Source organism: Sturnira hondurensis, unplaced genomic scaffold (genome assembly GCF_014824575.4).
Source record: "Sturnira hondurensis isolate 20B ecotype Veracruz unplaced genomic scaffold, ASM1482457v3 Scaffold0014302, whole genome shotgun sequence".
Lineage (NCBI taxonomy): Eukaryota > Metazoa > Chordata > Mammalia > Chiroptera > Phyllostomidae > Sturnira > Sturnira hondurensis.
In genome coordinates this window covers 4,097,394-4,123,819 of record NW_028086933.1, presented here as the reverse complement: position 1 = coordinate 4,123,819, position 26,426 = coordinate 4,097,394, and the positions used below count along the sequence as shown (strand labels likewise).

The following is a 26,426-nucleotide window of genomic DNA, read 5'->3' as shown; positions in this document are numbered from 1 at the left end:
TGAATGTTCAATTGTCAGGCAGGATCCTTGGGTGTGTAAGTACATAATTATACTGCAAAACCAGAGAGGTCAGATTTTTTTTTTAGAATCTGTTTTATTTTGATCTTCAACTTCTAGTCGAACAGTTCAAACTTTGGATTTCTGATGCGTTGTGGAAATACAAATTTTACATTCCCAAATCTGTTTTTTCATGTATAGTGTTTAAAAATGGGATAATTTCAACATTTTATTTTAAGGTATCATAAATGTATTGTCCTATGTGATACAAACACCTACATTTTAGAATTAGCCTCAACACATGTTTTCATGGGTATATTATTGTATTATACTAAAAATGTGACACTTGTGTAAATACCAGTCATTCAAGAATTGCTGGAGAAACTGGAAGCAGCCTCACTAGTGAGAACTTCTGCGGGCCTTCTTGTAGCGGAGCTATTTGCCACAACAGAGATAGATCTTGAGAACATTATGCTAAACAAAATATGTTAGACAGAAAAAATCAAGAGCCTTATGATTTCACTCATATGTGGGATATAAAATTGAAGGCAACAAATGAGACAAAGAAAAACGTATAGACACGTGCAACAGTATGGTTGTTACCAGAGGGAAGAGGGGAACAGTAAAAGGTAAGGGGTGTACGGTGACAGAAGGAGATTTGACTTTGGGTGGTGGGCACGCGATGCAATACACAGGTGACGCATCATAGCATTGTACACTTGAAACCTACATAATTTTATTAGCCAATTCACCCCAATAAATTTCATTTTTAAATAACGGAGCTTCATATTTTACTGGCAAATGCAGTCCTACTCCGTTGGGTTTAAGGAGAATGTTTTGGTCAGAGAGTTAAACAAAAGAAACCTTCTAGGTGTGTGTTATCTTCAGGAGTTACCACTTGCATCTAAAAGACATACTCAAGAAGGACAGAGACAGAAGTCAATGCCGGCCCAGCAATGGCACTTCTTAAGCTAGAAGTCAGGTTTTCTGAATCTTTGACCCATGCTAAAAGGACAAAATTTAGTTACTATTCTGGTGCTCAAAGACATTATGTTGATCTATATGCTAAATATCATACCAGAGGACTTTAGTCTGAAAGGCTGTGACGAGTTCTATTTTCACAGTTGCCCCATTTGAAGTTGTTGTAGGTCGGTGGCCTTTGGCCTCCTACTGTGGGTCTTGAGAGTCCTCCCACGCCCTGGCTTCCTTTCTTTTCATCTCCTTCCTTCTTGAAAGTCAAAACCCTCATCTTTGAAGACCGACACTGGCACTATGCTACAGGGGCCTCCGACTTACAAATGCAGAGAGAGGCCAGGAAGGAGCACGCGGAAGGCAGAAGGTTGTGTCCACTCCTCGCTACTCAAGCTAGTCAGGAAGGCAATTGAGAGATCAGGTGTTTGGGCTTTTGGGAGTCGTGTGGAAAAAGCAATCAGCAAACTGTTCTTCTGCTTCTGTGGCAATTATTATATATGTCCCACTCGTAACGGCCATTTATACGTGTTGTAGACTATCAATTCCCTTGGGGAAGGCACTGGTGAGTTTATACCTTTGTGCTCCCACATTGACAAGCCCAAGATTATATCCATATATGATAACGAATAGTTGATACATTGGGATATGCTGGTTTGCTTACAAAACACGCCACCTGAGCAGTAACCTGTGCTTTAGCCAAAGGTTCTGCATTAAGTGTTGAGAAAATAATATATATTAATATACGGGTTTAAAAACTAACTAGTTATGAAATAATATATTTATTATTTTTTTAAGATTTTATTTATTTATCTTTAGAGGGGAAGGGAAGGAGAGAAGGAGAGAAATATCAATGTATGGTTACCTCTCGTGAGTCCCCTGCTGGGAACTGGCCTGCAACCCAGGCATGTGCCCTGACTGGGAATTGAACCGCGATCTTCTGGTTCGCAGGCCCACGCTCAATCCACTGAGCTACACCAGCCAGGGCTACATTGATTATTTTAAGGTGAGAATTTTTTTATTAATGGGCTTTGTAAATCATGGAAAGTAGGAATTTTCTAGATAATTATCTTAAAATACTTCTTATAATTACCTCTGGGAAAACTGTAATTAAAAAGCAGGGTGGAAAGAGGGACTAATATGTGTTACCTTAAATACTTTTTAGGAATAGATAGGATGTTACAAAGACTTGAAAGGTTTGGAGAATTGAGTATTGAAAACTAAAAATTAATCATTAATCCTTATCAAGTTCTACAAGTCTGTGCTGTCTTAAGAAGTAAAATTTTGCAGGGTAGTGATTACTGGGGGGAGAGGAGAACACTAAATGGTAATAAAAAATATATAGTAAAGATTATATATATATTTTAAAAAGAAGTAGAATTTTTGTTCAAAAATGAACAAAAGAGTGGTTTATCTGAAAACAGGACTTTTAGAAGAATTTTTTAAAGTTTTATTTGCCCAATGGTCCTGAAACAAAGGTAATTAAGCAAAATTTCTCATAAGAATAAATGAGTGTAGAAATTTGTTTTCTTTTAAGCTGCTAGTTTCAAATGTCCATAACCTTCTCAATGGCAAGTAACTTCCACAGGGAGGAGGTGACAGTCAGGACAGGCATGGGGGGCACACTGGTCCAGAGCAGGGTTCTCAGACCTTAATGTGAATGCACAGGGCTTGTGATCTAATCGAAACGCAGATTCTGCTTCAGAAGATCTGGGGTGGAGCCTGAAATTCTGCATTTTGCACAAACTTCCTGGTGAAGCTCAGTGACCAAACTTGGAGAGGCAAAGTAATTACAGTAACTTGAGAGACGAAATAATTACTTCAGTGACTTTACGTGCGGATCAGTGGCGTGGAGGAGCTAACTGCAAAACCAGGCAGCTCCCAGGGAGGGTGATTGCCTGGTTTACTGTATCAGGATTAGAGGCCCACCATGGCTCCAGTGGCATTGTCATTTATGAAACTGTCAATCTAGGCAGGCTCAATGACAGAGGGGAGCCAGAATCCAGAGACAAATCAAAGTTTAGGCGGTAAAAACATTGTGAATTAGAATGCACAGGCAATAGAGAAACCAGGAGACTAAAGATGATGCTAATAAAAAGGCCAAGAGAAATAAATAAATGCCAGCAGGTAAAATGGGGAGTCCTGAAGCTAATCCCGTGTTTATTAGATCTCCATGGGGGTATTAATTTTATGGGCAGTTTGGCTTATTTCCCTTGCTAATACACAGCCTTTTAATTGGACTCCAGGTGGACTAGACAATAAGGTGGAAGTAATCTGGGTAGCACAAAATATTTATACAATTCAATGAAATTATTGGGCCAGGTGTTTTTTAAACTTTTTCAAATTTTGTGCATATACTGTATGCTACTAAACATTCCTAGGGAAAACCACCCCATCATCAAGCACATTATTAGTATTCTGCAACAAAGCATACGAGCATAAGCATTTACCAAAAAAATCTTGTCATTCGAAGATTTTGTAATTACAGTTTAAGGTAATGTGGACACATTTACAACCCTTCAGCATTCTATTTGGGATATTCAGTTTTCTGCAGACAGTCAATGCCTATATTACTTCTCTTTCCCTTCTTAAAACAAACTTCTTAACCTCCTCTCAATTATACTAAGATGTAAGTGACTAATAGCCAGGTCAGATATACTTGCATTTTAACAGGGATAACCACTATGCTTAGAGGTAGAATCTCAGGCATTAACCAATAATTAATTCATTGAGGAATTTAGCATCCAGGAAGTTCTAACTAAGTGGGAAAGTATTAAGTGGTTCAGTTCAACAAAATTAATTCTACCTAACCAAAAGTTATTCCCTGCTTTTGGCTTAATTAACTTCCAGTTAACCTTTTTAAATTTACTGTACTCTTCACTTTCATAGGGCTCTACACTTTTAAAAGTGCTTTTGTAATCATTGCCTCATTCCATGTGTATTCATTTGTTTTTTTAGCTGAGAGAACAGATTCAAAGTAACTTGTCCAAGGTCACAGAGTTGAGAAGTAGCTGGAAATCAGACCCAAAGCTTTGATCAAATTAGACCAGTTCTGAAAATATGGGTTAGGAAATAAGGGGGCAGTGCTTGTCTCCTCCCTCCCAGCCAGGGGAATGCAAGGTGAACCTAGATGGTGAGGATTCCCTGGGGCAACAGTGAAAGGCATAAGAGAGAAAATACATGTGTTCTTTATTTTAATGATGCCATTTTATCTGATGAGAGCTAATAGACCAACTTTGAGCAAAAGGTCAGCCTGATATTCCTTGAGGTGTTGTCATCACCTCTTTGATTTCTGATAGTCACGAGGTCCTGCCCGGACTCTGGGTCCCCAGACCAAATTTGCTTGGTTCACATTGATTTTAACTCTCTGACACAGGAAGTCCAAGGTGTCATGGAAGTGGCACGAGATCAATTCCACCAACATTTACTGCATACAATGAATGAGCGCTCAGTAAATGCTAAATGAATGACTATGTCCTGTAATTACAAGACTCCCCCTCTGTCATTTTGACTGGGTCAATAACTCTACTGCCTCAGTAGTATAATACAAGATTCCCTAAAACAAATGTCTAAATCAAAGTGTGGGAGGAAGGTTAATTTGCCTCAAAGAATGAATTGGGGCATTGCTTTAAAAAATAATGTCACTATTTCTATGGGAAAAGCTTCAGGAGAAATATAGTGTGTACACAAGCAAAATGGAAGCTAAAGTATATTGTATATTTATCTTCTCTAGGAAATTTCTCACCATTCATATTTCACTTTCTCTAAGAGAAAGGCTCTCTGGGCTATACCAGTTGTATTCCTCTTTTATGCCTCATGTGGCATACTGTAGTAAAATTTTGCCAGGCTGCATACCTCCCTCTCAATAACGATATTCCTTTTTATGTTTCACTTAACAAAAGGTGTCCATGAATCAGCTCTACATCTCAGTTCATATTTAGATGACTCATTTTCTTCAACCGAACAACAGTCCACAGTTACAAATGCCAAACAGGAAGGGCACATCTGTGAAAAACAAGCCTCCTAAGCTGGAAGAATGAATAATGATGATGTGTGGGCTGTGCTTTCTATACAGCAAACTCTGGGAAGACCTTTCTGTGAACAGCCATCAGATCCCAATGGAAGAGGCTTTGTCCTGCTGGCCTCCCACACTCTCTGTATCCGCAGCTCCACAGGGGTGAGTGAGACTGGTGGTAAAGATCCAGTCCCTAGAACCTCAGGTATCAATTTGGAATCTCAGAATTGTAGGGCGCAGTCTTTTTCTCATCACTCGTAGTTCTTAGTACCCAGTAATTCCTAGGGATAAGTGTTTTCTTCAAGGATATAAAAGTTGTTTTCACTTTATGCTTCGAATTCCCAGTAGAAGCTTTTAGGTAGTGGGCTAGAAAGTTAAATAGAATACTGGTTCAATTGGTGTTTGATTAATTTTTTTTATTATAAAACAATTTTATTGTACCACAGGGATCTTATAATAGGTAAGGGGATTCCCATTTTTATTCAGCATAAATTTCTATCATTTTGGGAAATGTCTAAGTTTGCTTCTAGTTTCAATTGTGTATTTGTGGGGTGCACCTATGTGTGTCTGTGTATCTGTGTGTGTCTGCCTTTAACTAAATAAGCTAAGTTCAGTAAAATAAAAAAGATTTGAGTCTGGTTAAGGAGTCAGCAAATTATCATACGCTTTCTTGCAGTTTTTGATTCATGGTAACATTTAACTTTCTTTAGCATATAGATCCTTCTCTGTAACTGTCATAAAATTGCCGTAGTAATAAAACCCCTCCTTTCCATATGGAATTCCATTAACAGTTTGGCTGTTCCATCCATCATGAGAAGAGTTTGCTACTGAGGAAGAAGCTAACAGTATTAACCCTGGAACCTCCCACCTCCTTCCCCCACCCCCAAACTCAATTAAACCAGCATCACACCAAGACACACACAAAAAAAACTGCCGCTTATTTACATAACACAATGATCGAGTAATAAATCAACATTAATCATGCATGTTGCAACAAGTCACTGAAGATGATGTTTGACCTCAGTGTGGACCGGGCTCATCCATCCATGAACAGCATTCATTTCTAACTGGGCGCAACTTCCCACTCCCAAGGCAGGGTCAAGCATTTCGGATACACACAACAAGCAGGTTTGATCTTTCCTTCCGGGTACCACTTTCTTTTTTTTTCCTAACTCCATTACCTCCTTGTTCTGAATCAATGTTATCCTAGAAATTATTCCAATCCCAGTACCCCAAGAGCCCGATGGTCCATTTTTTTTAAAGCCCTCCTTAGCATCCACTTTCTCATGGTGCGTTCTCTGCAAAGGCAGTCTTTAGCTCCAATGACTATCATAGCCCTAGACCGCCTGATGCCATCTACAATTAGTCCATATGAACATTTAAACAAAAATTAATTTTACTGGTTAGTGCCTAGGTAGCATTTTATGAATTGCAATTCTTTAAGAGAAGGTCCTCACACCTGTTACAGTAGGAGCTGCATGTGTGTCCCCTCCGCTCATTGTCCCAGACTCCCGCCTTTCCCTGTGGGTCTCCAGTTACGAAACAACTCTTGTCCATGTCTGGCTGCGCAGCAGGAGCCTCAACCTAAGGCCCTGAGACACTCTTGGCATCTCCATCCCATCACACTTTTTAGTACCTATGAACTAGGTAGAGGCAGGTCTGCGAATTTCTCTTCTCAAAACTGCTTTCTCAAGCCTCTGAGCCTTTGCACACGTTCATTTTTTCTAGAATGCCCACTCTCACCCCTAACTCACGTTCCCACCTGCATATGTGTATCTGGGAGACTGTTATTTACACTTCCAGTCTCTACTCACGACAGCTGCAGCACCTGATAAGCCCTCCCAGACACCCCAGGCTGATGCTACCACTGTGTACCACAAGGCTTTGTTCAGACTCCAGTTTGGGTCCCATCCCTGATTGCGTTTGTGTAAGCTTCTGTTCATTGTGAGATTGTGAGCTACTAAGAACCAGGGACCATCTCATTTTATTTTCATAGCCCAGAACCTAGCCCAAACCCTGTTATGAGAAGTGTTCAATAAAAAAATGTAATGAATGAAAGTGAATAAAATGCAATTTGACAGAACTTTTTATTAAAATATATTTTATTAATTATGCTATTATAGTTGTCCCATTTTTTTCTTCCCTTTATTCCCCTCAGTCCTGCAACCCACCCCCGCTAGCATTCCTCCCACCCCTAGTTCATGTCCATGGGTCACATATGTATACATTCTTTGGCTTCCCCATTTCCTATACTATTCTAACCTCCCCCTGTCTATTTTTTTACCTACCATTTATGCTTCTTATTCTCTGTACCTTTTCCTTCATTTTTCCCCTCTGCTTCCCAGTCCCTGCTGATAACCCTCCATGTGATCTCCATTTCTGTGATTTTATTCCTGTTCTGTTTGCTTAGTTTGTTTTTGTTGTTGTTGTTGTTTTAGGTTCAGTTGTTGATTGTCGTGAGTTTGTTGTCATTTTACTCTTTGTAATTTTGATCATCTTTTTTTTTCTTAGATAAATCCCTTTAACAGTTCATATAATAAGGGCTTGGTGATGATGAATCCTTTAACCTGACCTTATCTGGGAAGCACTTGATCTGCCCTTCCATTCTAAATAACAGCTTTGCTGGGTAGAGCAGTCTTGGATGTAGGTCCTTGCCTTTCACAACTTCAAATACTTCTTTCCAGCCCCTTCTTGCTTACAAGGTTTCTTTTGAGAAATCAGCTGATAGTCTTATGGGAACTCCTTTGTGCGGAATTGTCTCCCTTTCTCTTGCTGCTTTTAAGGCTCTCTCTTTATCTTTAATCTTGGGTAATGTAATTATGATGTGCCTTGGTGTGTTCCTCCTTAGGTTCAACTTCTTTGGGACTCTCTGAGCTTCCCAGACTTCCTGGAAGTCTATTTCCTTTGACAGACTGGGGAAGTTTTTCTTCTTCATTATTTTTTCAAGTAAGTTTTCCACTTCTTGCTTTTCCTCACCTCCTCCCAGCACATCAAGATTCAGATGTTGGAACATTAAAGTTGTCCTGGAGGAGATGTCTCCTCATTTTTTTTGAATTCTTGTTTCTTCATTGTGTTCTGGTTGAAGTTTATTTCTTCCTTCTGCTCTAAACCGTTGATTTGACTCCCAGTTTCCATCTCTTCACTGTTGGTTCCCTCTACATTTCTCTTCATTTCACTTTGCATAGCTTCACTTTTTCTTCCATTTTGCAACCAGATTCAACCAATTCTGTGAACATCGTGATTAACAGTGTTTTGCACTCTGTATCTGATAGGTTGGCTGTCTCTTCATCACTGAGTCCTATTTGATCTATTCTTTCATTTGGGTCATATATTCGTTTTTTGTTTTTTTGTGTTTGTTTTTTTTTTTCCTCAACACAGGTTTTACAATGTAAGGGGAGGAGCCTTAGGTATTCACCAGGGCAGGGCAACCCACATCACTGCATTGTGGCACTATACGTGGGAGAGGAGTCAGAGAGGGAACAATGCTGCTTGCTTGGCTCTGGGCCACTTTCAGTCACTTTCCCTGCTACCCACAAGCAAACTGGCCCCTCTGGTGCTGATTCTCGGGTTGGTGGATTTGTGCACATACCAGAACCCTGTGGGTCTCTCCAATGAACTCTCCTGTGAGGCTAGGAGTTTCTCTCGCCACCTCAACCCCCACAGGCTTTTACGGCCAGAGATTTGAGGCTTTATTTCCTCATGCTGGAACCCAGGTTACATGGTCTGTCTCACTCCACAGTTCCTCCCGGTTTATCTGCACACAAATGTGGGACCACCTGGTCATCCAGCTGCCAGCTTGCTGTGCATCCTCCCCACCCCCACGGCCCATCTCTGCCCCTTCTACCGGTCTGAACGAATGTTTCTTCTTTAACTCCTTGGTTTTCAGACTTCCATACAGTTCAGTTTTCTGGCAGTTCTGGTTATTTTTTTTGTTTTTAAATTTATTATTGTCCTTCTTTTGGTTGTGCAAGGAAGCAAAGCATATCTACCTATGCCTCCATCTTTGCCAAAAATTCCTGACAGAACTTTTAAGAGGGATGTTTCAATAATCAACATTGCTGTGTTAAGTCAAAATTAAACTATCTTGCATTTGACTTAACTTCTTATTCTATTCCATTATTTCTTCAAATTTATACCTCTCCTTAATGAATTTAATGAACAGAGCAGGTAAGTGTGTTTATACACCAGTTGGTCTTTCTTTAATTAGTTGATTAAAATGGCAGTATTAAAAGAAACAAGTTATGACTAATTCAATGTTTTAATTAGAAAAGAGAATTTTTGCACACAAAAACTAACCTGTGTCAAACATAAATTATGCATCATCATACTGATTACCTGCTAGGGTCAATGACATAAAAGTTGAAAATGATGGAGAAATGATGTATTTAAATTAGTACTTTTCACAGCCACATGTTCAATATGTGCCATTTCCCCCATGACAAACTGATTAAATTGCTTAGATAATGTTTTAACACACAGTGTTATACAAGAACCTCAGAGTAAACTATGAATTATTCTGTCAATTTGCGATTCAATGGAACAATGTATATCTTTCATAGTTATTAATATTTAGTGTCTTTACGCAAATTAAAAAATCAAGCTTAACAAAGGTTAAAAATATCTGATGATACATAGATGATTGTAAAAGTAATATATATTAATGAAGCGTTGTATGACGGACTTTTTTTCATTTTTGGTTAATCACTCACAGAATTATGTCAAACATATATCAAGACTTTGGCTCCTTTTTCATCCAACCTTCCAGCATTTCATTACTATAGTTACCTGATTAATGGATGCAATAATATATATGGCATGATATGATATGTTCACATTAAATTTTAATCAAATATTACTAAATTCAGAAAACATTAAGTAAATCATGACTGATGAGGCAATATCGCTGTACTGTCATATTGATGACTCTCAAACTTCGCTGCTGAGAGTAACAGATTAAGCATAAGAAGTGAATTTTATGAGGAAATATAAGGATCTCAACTTCCACATTTGTGTTTTGTTAATTGCTCTACAGCCACCAGAGGAGACATTAGATCCATCAAGTCTACCAGTGTCACAGATCCCGTAATTCCCTTTCTCAGTTTCAAAATTTATGTTTGCACCCAGGGATGGGTCCGCTCATTATCCATGGGTATTTGTTACTTTCTAGTCATGGTTTTTAAGCAAAAGCTGTTGTCCCACTTACATGAGGTATCTCAAACCGTCAAGTTAACAGAAACAGAAGGCACAGCAGTGGTTTCAGGGCCTGGGTGGGTGGGGGTGGGGCTTGTGGTTCCAGGTGTGGAGCGTTTCAGTGTTACGTGACTAAAAGTCCTGGACTCTGTTGCACAACAGTGTGGATGTACTTAACACTATTCAAGTGCACACTTGAAAATGGTTCAGATGGTAAATTTCATGTTTTGTATTTTTTATCACAATGTTTTTAAAAAGCCATTGCAATTTAAATAGCATTTAGAAGAGTTTTGGGTTCTGCGGTCTTGCTAGGGAGGGAAAAAAATGAGAACTCTCATTTGTTGGGTGACAGACACACATAGATGTGCAACCACTGTGTGGAACAGCAGCAGCTTCACCTTAGGGCTTGTGACTAAGTCCTCCTTGAGCAGTAGCCCCCTGAGGCAATATTGACATCTCTGTCATACCATGATTTTATTTGGGGGGGGTCCAGATTAGCTAAGTAGAGACAGTAAAACCCTGGGCACTGTATATGCGACATCTCATCTAACCTTCCAGCAAGGCCACAGTATAGGCTGGGGTCTTGGGAATGGCAGGTTCCATGAGTCATACTCTTATTTATGGTAGATATTTCCAAATCTTGTCTATGTCCCATTCTCCTCATTTTCTTAGACTCCCAGAGGAAAAAATAGCCTAGTCTCTCTTGCATCAGACAGGGCCAGGGGACCGACAAAAGTCACTTTGGTGCTAGGGCAGTGAGACAGCCCCGTGCTACCCTCCAGGTGCGCTTCCTCTGCTGTGATGACTCTGGCTATGGAAGCACAAGATTGGGTGTCTGAGCCACCTTTGGAAGAAGATGCCTTAGAGAACCCAATTAATCTGCAGCAGGCTTTGTGTGCAGGAAAAGCAAACTAGTATATTTTAAGCCACCAGGACTTTGAAGATTCACTTCACTTCAAGATTGCCTAGCTGTGTTGAAATATAATTTGTCTGGGTTAGTGCTACTAGCCAAAAGTATTGGTCTGCATGGTAACCAAACTTTTTTCTTACCTTGACTTCATCAACTGAAATCCATGTTTTACAAGTACGTAGCCTCTAATTACCTAACTTCAACTTGTCCTTCGATTCGTTCTCCTCACTTTCCTCCTCCTCTTTCTCCTTCTTTTCACAAAAAGAATGGAATCTTGATTCTCATGTCAGACAACTGGAATCAACTCAATTAAGACTCCTCACATTGACACAGGATAATGTTCTTGACCGAGTGGGTCCTATCCTCCAAGGCCAACAGATCCTATTCCAATTTGCCTAATATGTGGTACTCCAAATAATGTTAGGTGTTTCACAAACAAGCACTTTTTATTTCATCTTCATGCTTTTTATTTACTTACAGTAGTTACAGGTGATTTCATGGATATCATTGCTTAGGACACGGCTAAAGGAGATATTCATGTTTGAGAAGTAGGTGGATATTTTTAGAAACTCACCTGTAAACAACAAGGCCTGTCCACTGGTAAGGAGAAAATCAGGAAGCTGAGAAATTGCTGCCAGATGGTGCCCCGAGCCATGATGGGAACCCTCCATGCAGGGTTAGTGCCAGTCATGCCAGGTGGCCAGCTGTGCCTCCCCGCCACCAGCCTTTAGACAGAAGGAACACACTTCGTCTGCATTTCCTCACACCAGTGGGCCAGGTAGGCACATCCCTGCCAGAGTTTTCCTTCCAGCCTCAGTCAGCTGTCAGTGAAAGTGCAAGAGGTGCCCTGGCTGGCGTAGCTCAGTGGATTGAGCACGGGCCTACGAACCAGAAGATTGCGGTTCGATTCCCAGTCAGGGCACATGCCTGGGTTGCGGGCCAGTTCTCAGCAGGGGACCCATGAGAAGCAACCATACATTGATATTTCTCTCCTTCTCTCCTTCCCTTCCCCTCTGAAGATAAATAAATAAAATCTTAAAAAAAAAAGGAAAGTGCAAGAGGCCACCAGACAAGGCATGAAGAGCACTTGAGAGCTAGTCCCAATCTCCTTCCTTTCTCACTGGAGCCCAAGGTCTCCTGATCAGAAGCAGACCTGGTCCCTTAGTTGATGCGATGAAGCACCCAGCTGCTTTTAGCTGGCAGGAGGAAGAAACAGAGGGGTGGAACCTAGGCAGGGGTTGAGCCTCTCTTGCTCAAACATTGCTGTCATGTTTAGCCTGGGTCTCTGCCAGGTTTTTGGGAGGGGGCAAGTCATCCAACTGGGTGCAGCCTCGGCACCTGGGTTCTCTGGTAAAAGGTGGTGTACAAATGCAGAGATAGGCAGATTGATCCAGCCTCCCACATGCTTAGGTGTTCAGCACAGACTGAAATACATGAAGAACTTGCCCTGATCAGAGCTCCTAGGACTGCTTTAATGTTAGTATCACTGCTATAATGTCACCGTCTACGCTATACTACATTCGGATAAAGGCTTCATCTTGCTTTTCTTGCTCTTCCCCATCCTTGCTTTTTCTGCATCCTTATGCCTTTAGTTTGACCCAGGGTAACTTTCAGTCCACTCTGGTTCTTATCTCACGTAGAGGGAGTTGCAGTTTTCTGCCCACCGTTGGGCATGTTGCCTCCTCCCTCAGCTGGTAGATTGTCAAGTTAACACCAGGCTGCATCTTGGCTCCGTCTCCCTTCCTCTTGTCTACCAACAACAATTCCACAAATGATCCTTTCCATGGCCTTAAATCAGTTATCAGGCCCCCCAAAAGAGAAGGAGAAATGGAATTATGGCAGTGGGACATTGGTCTCTTCTTCTCTGAAACCATCTTGTTTGAGAGCTTGGAAGACAGGGCCAAGTTACAGTGACCTCAGGGTGGGGTGTGGGAAGGAGGTGAAGGTGCCCTATATAACCTGTGTGACGTGACCCAGTGATTATCTGCCATCACTTGCAAAAACCATTTGTGGGCCAGAAGAGTCCGCAAGGAAGGAAAGAAGAAGCGAGGGACATAGCAGGAACTAGAGAAGTTTTTCCAAAGGGATGTTCAGAGAACACACCCCCAAAAAGGAAAAAAGCACACAACTAATTTGTTAGATTGCTTGGAAGCCTAAAGCTATTGTGAAGGAAGCTCTGTAAGCAAGGAAACTTTGAATTTGCAGGTGAGTTAGACATCAAGGAGAAGAATATGTAGCCCAGAGGTGGCAGCAGGGGACAAATAGGGAAGGAAGATAAGGAGTCAGAGAGCCGAACCAGTGCAGACAACTGATGGAAAGCCCCCTGGAGCTGGCGGACCTGCTCCTGAGCTAGTGTTCAGACCTGCCAGGGCAGCAGACTTCTGCCCAGGCCCTCGGGGACTCTCACCCAGCGCCCTGTGAGCTGGGTGGGAGCTGCTGTGGGACATGGGTTGGGCCTCCCATTGTTACCTCAGTCTGCACAGCAGAGCCTGTGTCAGGAGAGGAAAGCCAGCAGACCGTGGGCTGAAACACCGAGGAATGCCAGGAGAATGCTCTCCCTTGGGTTCACTGCCACCCCCCATGATAACCGATGTGGTTCACACCTGGACTTGGGGTCACAGGACAGACTATCTGAATTAACTAGTAATAATCCACACACCAGCCAGAGCTGTTATTATATTGGGTGCCAGTCTATTTTATTTCTAAAATACAATTAGTCTGTTAATAAATCTGCAATTGCATCTTTGCAACTTGAACTTTTAAATGAGTTGAAGCCAGATCCTAGACGCCCAAAGCTTTTATTTATTTATTTATTTACTTACTTACTTACTTATTTGGCAACATATAAGGCTTAATAAGTAAAAACAGCCATAGATCTGTGAGTTCTGCCTGATGGGGTGGGAAAGAAAGAATTGCCAGGCACACCAGCACGTAGGGAAATCCCTTTTGTTTAAGAAATGCTCCTTCAAAGGAATCGGCATCCCTGCCTCCCTTTGAGGACGTGGCTGTGTGGGAGGCTCTGTCCGTCTCCTTACAATGACAAAACTGAGGAGCCCGTCTTGGGTTGGTGCTTCCCTCAGGAAACACAGTCCAGGCAAAAAGCACAGACACAAAGCAGGCCCAGAGAAGAAGCCAGTGCTGAGCAGAGTGTGGGCTGAGGAATCCTGCCTCCTAAGGAGGTGACCTGACAGTCAAATGACGCTGGCTCATCATGTGTGTCAAAAGCAGCGTTAAGCAGGTAAATACCAATTAAGCATTTCCCTCCCACTCACAAATTCCACGCTGGAAATGCTGGTTTTGCAGACGCTCTTCCAGGATTGGGTCCATTCATACCCCAGCCCTTTTTAAAAAGGAAACGGACAAGCTCCTGGTGCACCAGGCACTGTTGCGGAATGTTTTCAACAGTGACCACAGGAAATCTGCAACTCTTCCCTCTCATGCCCTGGCGTTTAATCACTTACACTTGTTTTATTTTGTTTTCCACAAATGAAATGAAAAGTCAATTGTTCGACAGTGAGCACAGAGTCAGTGTGCAATGACTAAATATTTATTATAGGAAAACTTGAATTGAGCAAGACCTCACTTGAGCAGGACATGTATTCCCCTAAGCTCTGTGTTATTATCTATCACAGCTGTGTTCGGAAACACAGAACTGAAGCATTCTCCTCTGCAAAAAGTATGAAACTATATAAAATCCCAAAAATGAATGGATTCTATGAGGCAGTATCAAATAAGTTAAGACTATCTCTCTCTCTCTCTCTCTCTCTCTCTCTCTCTCTCTCTCTATATATATATATATATATATATATATATATGTATATGTATATACATATATATCTTCTCTTATCTCTATATATAGAGAGAGGGAGAGAGAAAGAGAGAGGTAAAATTTAAAACAGTTTTTTATCAAGCAAACAACTATATATAATACTGTGGTAAATTTCAAGAGGTAGCAACTTGAGGGCAGGAACAAAGAATTGGACCAACCATGCAAGGCTTGTCAGTGAATGATGAGCAATAAGGAAAAGCTGATACGATACCATTTTTTTAAAGATTTTGTTTATTTACTTGAGAGAGAGAGGAAGGGAAGGAGAAAGATGGGCAGAGAAACATCAGTATGAGAGAGAAGCATTGATCGGTTGCCTCTTGTGGGCTGCCGCATCAGGGGACCAAACCCACAACCCAGGCATGTGTCCCAACCAGGAATCAAACCAGTGACCTTCTGTTTTGCGAGACAGTGTCCAACCAGCTAAGCTGACTGGTCAGGGCCAGTATGGTTTTAATAGAGGCGCTGTTTTCTAACTTCTCCTTAAAGTACTAATGCGAATAATACTTCCCTGAGCAAAAAACATACCTAAATTTGACAATTGGTTCAGCAACTTAATGTGCTGTCTAAGAGCTGATGTCTGTGTCCGTCAGCCATATGTGCATATGTACCCGTACCACCCAGGGTTATGGCCTATGGAAAAATTCAGCTTTGCCTGTGTAAGCTCCTATCTCAGACAAGGTTAACTCTCATCACAGTAAGACCAAACAGTGAACGACCTTCTCCTCTCCCGACTTCACCAGGGTCATTTAACTGCATTTTTATGTAAGCCAATTATACATTAGGATAATCTACGAGGGAGGGAGGGAAAGAGGAATAGTGGAGATTAGTGATAACATTAAATAAACTGTGGTTTGTCTGGGGTTTTGCTCTGCAAGCTGCCAGGAGGTGAGTGAACAAGAAGTCATCAGCAGGTGCTACGTCTTGGAAGAAGGCTTTTCTGAAGGCTGGGGAAGTCAGTGCAATGCCACCCTTCTACGTAGGAAGCAGGGCAGCCACCCACATGGCATAACTGGAGGTACACAACAAGGCCCTCTGGCCATAAAGTCACTCCTGCACTAGAGTGCAACAGCTGATGCTCCCCTCAATCAACCAGCATTAGCCATTAACCAACACAAGTGTGATGAGTATTAACACTAATTCTATGCCCAGTGGTTGTTGAGCACAATAGCAAATATGAGATATCATCCCTGGCTTTAAGACTTAACAATGAGGTAAGAGACAAAAATAAAATAGATGAGATCATATCAAATACATTGACAACATAATTAAAATTTTGTGATAAACTCTCAAGTCCTATAGCAACCAGAGAAGGAAGAAAGAATTGGAGCCATCCTGGAGGGCTTTGTCAAGGAATGAGTGAACTAACTGGGAGAGAAGTTCTAACAGGGGTGTCTAAACTTTTGGTGTCTCTGCACCACACACTGGAAGAAGAAGAGGTGTCTTGGGCAACACGTGATCACAAAACAATCTCATAATGTTTTAAGTAAATTTACGATTTTGTGTTGAGCCCATTCACAGCCATCTTGGGCTGCATGCAGTCCGCAGACGGCAGGTTGGACACTGCATTCTGGTCTCTGGAATGATAGACGGATTACAAGAGGATGAGAGATCAAACCGCGCAGTGGCATGGGGACAGAAATAAAGGGGAGCTTTCTTAGGAAAATGGATATGTCTGATCAAAAGGGAGCACTCAGTAATAGAATAACAATTAAATTAATAAGTAAATAATTTTGAAAAAGAGTATGCCACATTACTATATGATCATTTCTAGAGGGGAAAAAAGAGGGTACTGAAGGCAGTGATGGAAAATAACTGAATAGACAGAGCTGGGTCAGACAATGGGAAGCTCTCCTTCCCAGTCTATAATTCCCACCTGCACAGTTTTTTTTCCTTCTGTAGAGACTAAGAAATGAAACCTCTACCCCAGTTTTACTTTATATCATTATTCTATTTCCTTCACAAGATTTATCAGAGACTTTTATCTGATTTTTTAATTCATTTACTTTTGTACTTATCTTACCACTTATAGTCCATCTCCAGCCAGGCACATATAATGTACTCACTAAATACTGAAAGAAAGAAAGAAAGAAAGAAAGAAAGAAAGAAAGAAAGAAAGAAAGAAAGAAAGAAAGAAAGAAAGAAAGAAGGAAGGAAGGAAGGAAGGAAGGAAGGAAGGAAGGAAGGAAGGAAGGAAGGAAAACTGTCCTTATAAGACATTTGGTGGAGCTGAGTGGGATGGTCTTTAGCTCTCTTTCATTATCTCTAATTCGCTGAGTACTTTATGTTTCTCTCAAAAGCAGGAGGCCAGTCTTGAAGAATGACAAAGAACTCTTTCCACGGAGTATGAAACAGGGATCTTCAGTATCGAGGCAAGTCTTGTGCAACTTCAGAACAAATAAGTGTCACACCAGGGAATGCTGTGCATCAGTCACGGTGTAAAACAAGCAGGTACCCAGGGAGTGAGGGGAAGAATGTCATTAGAAAAATGAGGAAAGTAGAATTCAGAAGTAGGAAGGGAAAATGGTGTTTGCACAGAAGGGAGTGAGCATCAAAAGGAGAGAGCACTTCTAGGACCGTTTGTGTGCCGAGTCTGGAATGGTCGAACCAGAATGGCTGTGACATTGGCCTGGTATCTATCTCGAAGCAACCTGAAGAGTAGCTATGGAATCTGAAGGTATATTGGGAGAGAGAGATCAAAAGGTTTGAGGAGTTATTGATGAAAGTCTGGAGGAAAGTTTTCTGTGAAGGGAATGCCACTGCAAGAATGTCTGCACTTTAATTAGACAATTGCAAAACTAACTCAGTAATTGATAAAATTATCTCTTCGTTCATAAAATAACTTATCATTAGAGTTGAAAGGGCATTGAGAGTACTTTTAATCAGCTTTCCACCTTCAGAGTGGTTTTCCCCAGAGTATGTACAGCCTCAATCTAATCACAAGGAAACTTCAGACAAACATAAAATAGAAATGTTATACTTATTTTCTTAAAAATAAGGAAGAGGCACGAGGGAGGCAGAAGAGGGTAAAGGAGAGATAAATGATGGTGGAAAGAGATGACTTGGGGTGACGAACACACAATAATAATGTACAGATGATGTATTACAGAATCGTACATCTAAAACTTATTATTTTATTTACCAATGGCACCCCTGTAAATTCAGGAAAAAAGAAAAGAAAAAGAAAAAAAGGACTTCCAGCCAAGATGGAGGCGTAGGTAGACACAGTGTACCTCCTCACACATCCAAAATAAGGACAACATCAATTTAGAGACAAAATAACAACCAGAACAGACAGAAAATTGAACTGTATAGAAGTCTGGCAACCAGGGAAATAAAATAGACAGATTCGTCCAGACCCGCAAGCAGGGCGGAATCACACAGCCAGACTGAGAGGGGTTGTAGCACAAAAAAAGCAGTGGCACAGGGCACAAAGGCACCTCGGGTTCACAAGACAGCAGTGGGCAGATCCTGGGTGCAGGCGGCAGCTAGCGGACCCCGGGGTGGACCCCTGGCATGGGGTGGCAAAGGGCAGATGCAGCAAGGCGGCAATTGTGAAGTGAGGCATTGCACATAAGTCAGCTGACCACATGGTCCCACAGTCACATGCAGATAAACCAGGCGAAACTAGGGAGAGAGACCGCGCAACCCAGGGTTCCAGCACATGAAAATAAAGCCTCAAAACATCAATTGAAAACACCTGTAGGAGTTGAGCAGCGGAGAGAGACTCCCACCCTCACAGGAAAGTTCATTGGAGAGACCCACAGGTTCTTAGAACATACAGAAGCCCACCCACACAGAAAGCAGCACCAGAAGAGCCCACTTTGCTTGGGGGAAGTGGCAGAGGGGACCAAAACCCAAGAGAGAGCTGAGCAAGTGCCATTGCTCCCTCTCAGATCCTGCCCCCACATACAGCATCACAAAATAGCCACTGGGTTGCCCCACCCTGATGAAGACCTAAGGCTCCACCCCTCATACATAACAGGCATGACCTGACCAAAAATGGCTCAATCAGAAGAACAAATCAAAACCCCAGAGCCAATATTTTTAAGCAACCAAGAGATAGCCAACCTATCAGATGCACACTTCAAAATACTGGTGATCAACCACAGACCTGGTTGATTTTGGTTGCAAATTAAATTAAAAAATGAAGGCTACGCTAAGTGAAATGAAGGACAATGCACTGAGAACCAATAGTGATGGGAAGAAAACTGGGACTCAAATCAATGGAGTGGACAAGAAGGAAGAAAGAAACAACCAAAACAGAAAAGAATGAAGATACAAGAATTCAACAAAATGAGGAGAGGCTTAGGAACCTCCAGGACATCTTTAAACATTCTAACATCTGAATTATAGGGGTACCAGAAGGGAAAGAGAGAGAGAGCAACAAGTGGAAAACTTATTTGAACTTGTTTTGAAATAATAAAGAACTTTCCTAATCTGGCAAAGAAAATAGACTTCCAAGAAGTCCAGGAAACTCACAGAGTCCCAAAGAAGTTGGACCCAAGGAGGAACACACCAAGGCACATCATAATTACATTAGCCAAGATTAAAATGAAGGAGAGAATCCTAGAAGCAGCAAGAGAAAAGGAGACAGTTACCTACAAAACACTTCCCATCAGACTATCAACTGATTTCTCAAAAGAAACCTTATAGGCAAGGAGGGGCTGGAAAGAAGTATTCCAAGTCATGAAATCCAAACACCTACATCCAAGATTGCTCTATCCAGCAAAGCTATCATTTAGAATGGAAGGGCAGATAAAGTGCTTCTCAGATAAGGTCAAGTTAAAAGAGTTCATCATCACCAAACCCTTATTTTATGAAATGTTAAAGGGACTTATCTAAGAAAAAGAAGACAAAAAATGTGTATAGTAAAATGAAAGCAAACTCACAATTACTAATAATCACACCTAAAACAAAAACAGAAACAAGCTAAGCAAACAACTAGAACAGGAACAGAACCACAGAAATGGAGATCACATGGAGGATTAGCAACAGGGGAGTGGGAAGGGGAGAGAGGGGGGGGAAAGGTACAGAAAATAAGTAGCATAGATGGTGGAGAAAAAAGAGACGGGGGAGGCCCTGGCTGGTGTAGTCAGTGGATTGAGTCCGGGCCTGCGAACCAGACGATCACGGTTCGATTCCCAGTCAGGGCACATGCCTGGGCTGCAGGCCAGTTCCCAGCAGGGGATTCACGAGAAGCAACCATACATTGATGTTTCTCTTCCTCTCTCCTTCCCTTCCCCTCTAAAGATAAATAAATAAATATTTTTTAAAAGGTAAAAAAAAAAAAAATAGACAGGGGGAGGGTAAGAGTAGTGTGGGAAATGTAGAAACTAAAGAACTTATGACACATGGACATGAACTAAAGGGGGGAATGTGGGTGGGAGGGAGTGTGTCGGGTGGAGGAAAATGAAGGGAGGGAAATGGGACAACTGTAATAGCATAATCAATAAAATATATTTAAGAAAAGAAAGAATTATTTAAAAAATACAGAGCAAAACAGACAAAAAAGGGAGGGGCAAGCTATAGATATATTTTAAATATCAGTATCAGAAAAGACAAGGAAAGGTTGTAGGTTTTGTTCCCGATTAAAGGAGGCCAGAGAGACTTGACGACTAAATCTAATACCTAACCCTATCCTGGATCCACTGGAGAGGAAAAGTAGTATAAAAAGACCTCACCAGATTACTAAAAAAATTGAAATATGGATAGTAGGGAAAAAAGTCTTATGTCAAAAGTCTTGTATCAATGTAAATTTAAGAAGTAAATAATCATATTGTAATCATCCTTAGGAAATGCACACTGAAGAATTTAGGTGTGAAAAACATGATGTTTATAACTTACTCTTAAAGAGTTTAGAAGAAATACAGAGGGAGAGAGAAAGGGAAGGAAGGAGAGGAAGAGTTAGTTCAAAGACCACAAATGGCAAAGCAAACGGCATAAATGTTAACAATAGGTTAATTTGAATATAAGGTCTAGAAGTGTTTCTTGTAACTACTTTCGGAACTTCCTTATAAGTTTGAATCTGTTTCCAAATAAAAAGCTTTGTAAAATGCTTTGATGGGACAACTGTAATAGCATAAACAATAAAATATAATTTAAATTAAAAAAGAAACAAAAAACTTATTTTAAATGATTTGATATTCTGTATCTCTAAGAACACAGGAATAAAAGGAAATGATTTCATGGGATGCTTTCTTGTTATCTTTTAATTATAATTGCAAATTAAATGTCTTGCTTACTTATTTGAGTGTAAAAACTTACTTGAAAAATATTTGAAGAAATCTTATACAAAGTGACATTTTTAGATGCTGCAAACCTCTGCCGGGTCATCAATATCTCGGACTAAGTGTCATGGAGCCTTGAAGATAGAGTCTACAGATCTTCCAGCTTGCAACAAAAAGTCGCTAGCCCATTCACCCCACCCATATTCATCAGTGTCAAATCTCAGATCAGGCTCCCCTCCTCAAACTCTTTCCTTTAGATTTAGAGAACAATGCTACATTTTCACCTGATGTATTTTTAGGACTCTCCCCAAGCCCAGACTTGGAATAAAAAGGAAAACAGAATACAGTTTGGGACTCACAGCCTGACCATCTCAGCCCACTGCAAAATTCACTTGGCTTCTGTATTTTGTGCCATCACTAATTTGCACATTTTTCAGTTATTACACCTTTTATTTTCTAACAGTCCCCTCCCCAATATATATGCTCGCTTTTGACCCTGAGGGTTTTATTTTTGGCTTTTTTTTACAATTTAATTTAAACCGCTTATGTTAGGAGAAAGTTTCCTTGAGTGAGTCACATTGTAGAAACATAAGATCAGTATTTTACCTGACATGAACATCAAATGTTTTTTAAATGTTCAGAGAAGATGAATGTAAAAAGTTTCTTGATGTTTAGAAGTATTTATTTGCATAAAAGACAGAGATGGACTCCAACATACTTCAAACTAGATAATCAAAATGTTCTAAAGAAGCTTTAGCAGAATTTGTTCATTCTAGCTCAATTCCAGGACTGCAGGCCCCTGCGCACGAAAACCTCCACGAACCCTGGTCACTGAAGACACCTAGAGGACTTACTCAGAAACTACATGGAAACGAGACCTCAACTGCTCCGCGGTTCTTAGTGCTGCCTGGGTGTTTTATTATTTATTCAGAGAGCGGGGTGGCAGGAGGGGAACAGAATGGGAACCAGGCCTTTGGTACTGAAAACTGGGGAATCATTCTCAGCACATGCAAGAGGAACTTCTCGTGATGCTTAAGGTGCTACCTTACCTCCAGAAGGAGCCCTTCTGTGATATTCCTGTTGTAACAGATAAGAATGGCTAAAAAAGAAAATCAAATTTCACTTATATGTGGAATCCGAAGAACAAAATAAATAAGCAAACAAAACTGAAACAGACTCATCGATACAGAGAACGAACTGATGGTCGCCAGCGGGGGGAAGGTTGGCGGGATGGGTGAGAAAGGTGAGGGAATCAGTAACTACAGACTGGTAGTGAGAAAACAGTCGTTCGGATGTCGAGCGTCACACAGGGAATATGGTCCATAGCATCACAATAAGGACGTGTGGTGCCAGGTGGGTACTGGAAATATCAGGAGATCACTTTGTAAATTATATAGTTGTCTAACCACTATGCTGTACCCCTGAAAATAATATAAAATAATAGTGCATGTCAACTGTAATTGACAAATACATATTTTTTAAAGATTAAAAAGAACAAATCATTGAGAATCTAATTGTGGTTGATAGCAGTGAAAAGTGGCAAACAATATTTTGCTGTATTTGCTCTGATGCCTTATTTGCTTTCCTATTCTTAGTGCTATGGATTATGTAAGCCTTAAAAAGCTACTTTAAAGCCATGTAAAACTCCCCTTTTGCTTACCAAAAGCCCCCACTTTGTCTGCCCCATGGTAAAAAGGAGAGACGACCCATTTTCTCCCCTACGGCCCATCGACCTCCTGCTATTCGTTCCAACTGGTAGCAGCAGGCCAGTGGAGACTGTGCTTCACTGATTTAGGGACTTGGGCTTGCCTGGCCTGGGTGGGCATCAACATCAGGTTAGAGCCAGCGTACTAATTGGTTAAAACACAGCTACAACTGTAACAAGAACAACTATTTTTAACACCAAATTCCATGGCCAAGAGTGAAGTTTACATATTTCAAACAATATTAATTACAGGAATGCAGACGGTGTCTAAAACTTCTTTATAGTGAAATTTAACCAGGGCCCTCTCATGGAAGTATCACACTATTTTATGAGAAATTTCTCCTGTGTTATGGAGGGACTAGACTATATATTGGCCAAAGGTATTAGTTCGGGAACATCTGCTGTATTGATCCAATTATTGATTACAAATATTTTAGTTTTCTGCCTGAATTTTTTCTTCTCTTTTTTTATAGGAAACAGGGGACCAGTGTCTGGAAGTACTTACCAATCACACACTCAAATACAAGGCTGCATTTTTGTGTCCAGACAGGGCGTGGTTGGACATAGACTTGGAACTGGGGAAAATGTGCATTTGGAAATTTTCAATTTCTTTTGGGGAGAGGAAAACAATGAATAAATTTGTCAATTCCACCAAGGTGAAGAGGAACATTTGTTAATATATATGGGGATGGATGGCATCACTGTTCAATCCTACTTAAGCGCCTATATGAAATGGGCAGAATTAAATTATGTCAATAGTTGTGATGTCCACACATAATGCGTTTCAGTCTGAGGCTTGAATGAAGTAATTCATTTAAATCCATGTAAAAAAATAAGCACCATGAAATGTTACTGGGTGGTTAATTAAGAGCAAATGCTGTTAAGAGATTTTGAATTAAAATGCAACCAAGTGATCATTACAGGAATACTTAATATGAAAACAATGATTCAGAAAACTCATAAAGGTAGAAGAAACAAAGGCCTATTTAAAAGAAATAAATGAAAAAAAGGAAAGAAAATACACCAATCAGAATTTTTATCTCTTATGAAGTACCCTACATGCCTATGATCTAGGACCATAGGTGTTGTGTGTTTTTTTTCTTCTTTTAAGTAGTCTAAAGGATTTTCTCAATTTTAATTAATCAATTAATTTATTTTTAAAGATTTTATTTATTTTTTTTAGAGAGAGGGAAAGGGAAGGAGAAAGAGAAGGAGAGAAACATTGATGTGACAGAGAAACACTGATCAGTTGCCTTTCTACGTGTCTTGACCAGGGACTGAACCTACAACCCAGCGATGTGCCCTCACTGGGAATCACACTGGTGACCTTTTGCTTTGCAAGACAATGTCCAACCAACAGAGCCACACCAGTCAGGGCTTAATTCATTTATTTTAAGTACATAGTCAATCACCATAAGTTCAAGTTTGGGGGAAATAAAAAGATATACTATAAAAATTTTCCTCCCATGCCTCCCCCACAGCAACCCATATCCTGACTTAGAAGCAACCAATATTATCCGTTTTTCGAATATATTTACTCTATATACACACACATGTATGCACACACATCTTTCCCTTGCTTTTTACACCTGCCTACCCCTTCTAAACATTGTATTCTGTATTCTGCTTTTTCCCCTGAATATGTCTTTGAAAACATAAAGTAGAGCATAATAGAGCTTTCATTCTTATGTGCAGTGTTTATTTGTGTGCGATACCAGATTCATTTAATAAGCCTTGGAGTGAAATTCTGGATCAAATGGCACATGCGTTTGTAATTTCGGTAGATACTACCAAAGTTCTCCCAAAGAGGTTATACCACTTACATTATACCGATGCGGACCCCAGCTCATGGGATCTGCGGCTTTATGGATGAGACAAGACATATTCACACAGACTTACTGAGTCCTGTGGAGGAAAAGAGATGGCATGGCCACTCTCTCAAGGGGAGAGCGCCCCGACCCTTGCCTTGAAGAGCTTTTATTGCTTTTCTGGGCACATTACATGATGGTCTTCATATTCTATGCACAGGTTCACTTGAGATGGTTACCTTTTACAGAAAACAAAGGAGAGGATGTTGCTAATCACATCGCAGAAGAAGGATATTTGCAAATGCAAAGGGAAAAGTGGTTGAACTGGTTACACTCAACCAATTCAACATAGATTTAGCATAGATTTTAGGAAGTTACTTTAAAGATACACAGTAAACATTTTCTGCCTCAATTCAGGGTGAGGGAGTTTTAGCAAAACCAAGTCTCAAAGTGGCCTAGGTATAATGCAGGGATGAATCCCCATGGCAGAACCTATCCGTGGGCGTGGGTCTTGTGCGTCTCCAAGTGGGAGCTGGGCCCACGCCACGCAGAACAGTCTCCTATATTATACTGCATTGTACAGAAGTTTTCCTGACCCTCCCCAATGTGTAGACTTCTTAAAAATACTTACCACCTTCTCTGAACCTGACTGTGATAGTTTCTAGTCTTTCCCTATTTGCGGTCTAGTCTGCAAAAACCCCACTGCGTTTCCACACCAACCCTCTGCTGCCATCTGTCAGTGCCTCCACCCGCCCTCCCTGGAACCCACATTCCCTCTGCTGCAATGCCTTTTCTCGTCAAAGCCATCCCTCCAACCTACTGCCTTTCAAAGTCAAGCTCTACCTTCACCCCCTCCACGAAACCCTGCTCACTCAGTTCTCTGGCCCTTCCTGAGCTCTTCCCAAAGCTTCCCAACAGGTGTGCCACAAAAGAACTATAGGCCAATAGAGCGATAGATCTCCCCGTACTCTCAGGACAGGCAGGGTCTGGAACGAGAGTCCCTGGATGGACCCTTCTGGCCAGGTCTGTGTTGTCAGTTTACCACAGAGTTCCTACAAAATTATCGTTTTCTATGCATGCCATGCCATGGAAAATGATGGGAAGGTCTCCAGATTTTTAAAGTTCTTACTGTTTTTTTTTGTTATTGTTATTCATTTGTTCTGTACTGGAATGAGAAAGTTGACTCTTGAATACAGTAGTTGGGTTTTACTCAATGATCTAATGGGAAAATATTTTTCTTTAAATGGTATTGACCAAGACTTCCAATTCAATGTCAGTCAGATAGTAGTTGGTGAGGTTTACAGATGAGGAAATTGAGACCCAGAGCGATAAGTAACTTGTCCAACGTCACACAGAGGAGCTAGGAGTAAAGCTCCAGCCTGGACCAAAGACGAGAGATATCATGAACCAAGGATTAGGATGAATTCCATCCTGTGCGCCGAGGTGCAAAACACCAAATCCATTTGTCCTGACCTGAAAACCTCTGTGTTTGACCACCATGCCACACTGCTCCAGTGAAGGCTTGCTGACAGAGTGATGGGGGTCTGCTGAGCCAAGAAAATGACCTTAATGCAGGCTTCAGTGACGTAATAGTTGCCATGAGACATCAGGCATTGTTAGAGGGCCCTTATCTTCCCACCACTGAATCGCAAAACTTCCAGTATCCGTGTTTATTCTTGTCTTACTCCTTCCTGTTGCAATAAGGGGGCTGGGGTCTCTCCTCCTTTTTGAGGCCCAGTCTCAGATCCCAAACCTGCCATTCCTGGGTGTTATTTC

At 41.0% G+C, this 26,426-nt stretch overlaps 1 long non-coding RNA gene across 1 annotated transcript in view; it reads right to left on the bottom strand.

Annotated features, from left to right (window-relative positions):
• The window catches only part of LOC118998492 (uncharacterized), a 76,160-nt gene that overhangs the window by 26,567 nt on the left and 23,167 nt on the right, over positions 1–26,426 (bottom strand). The gene's annotated exons all lie outside the window — the stretch shown is intronic.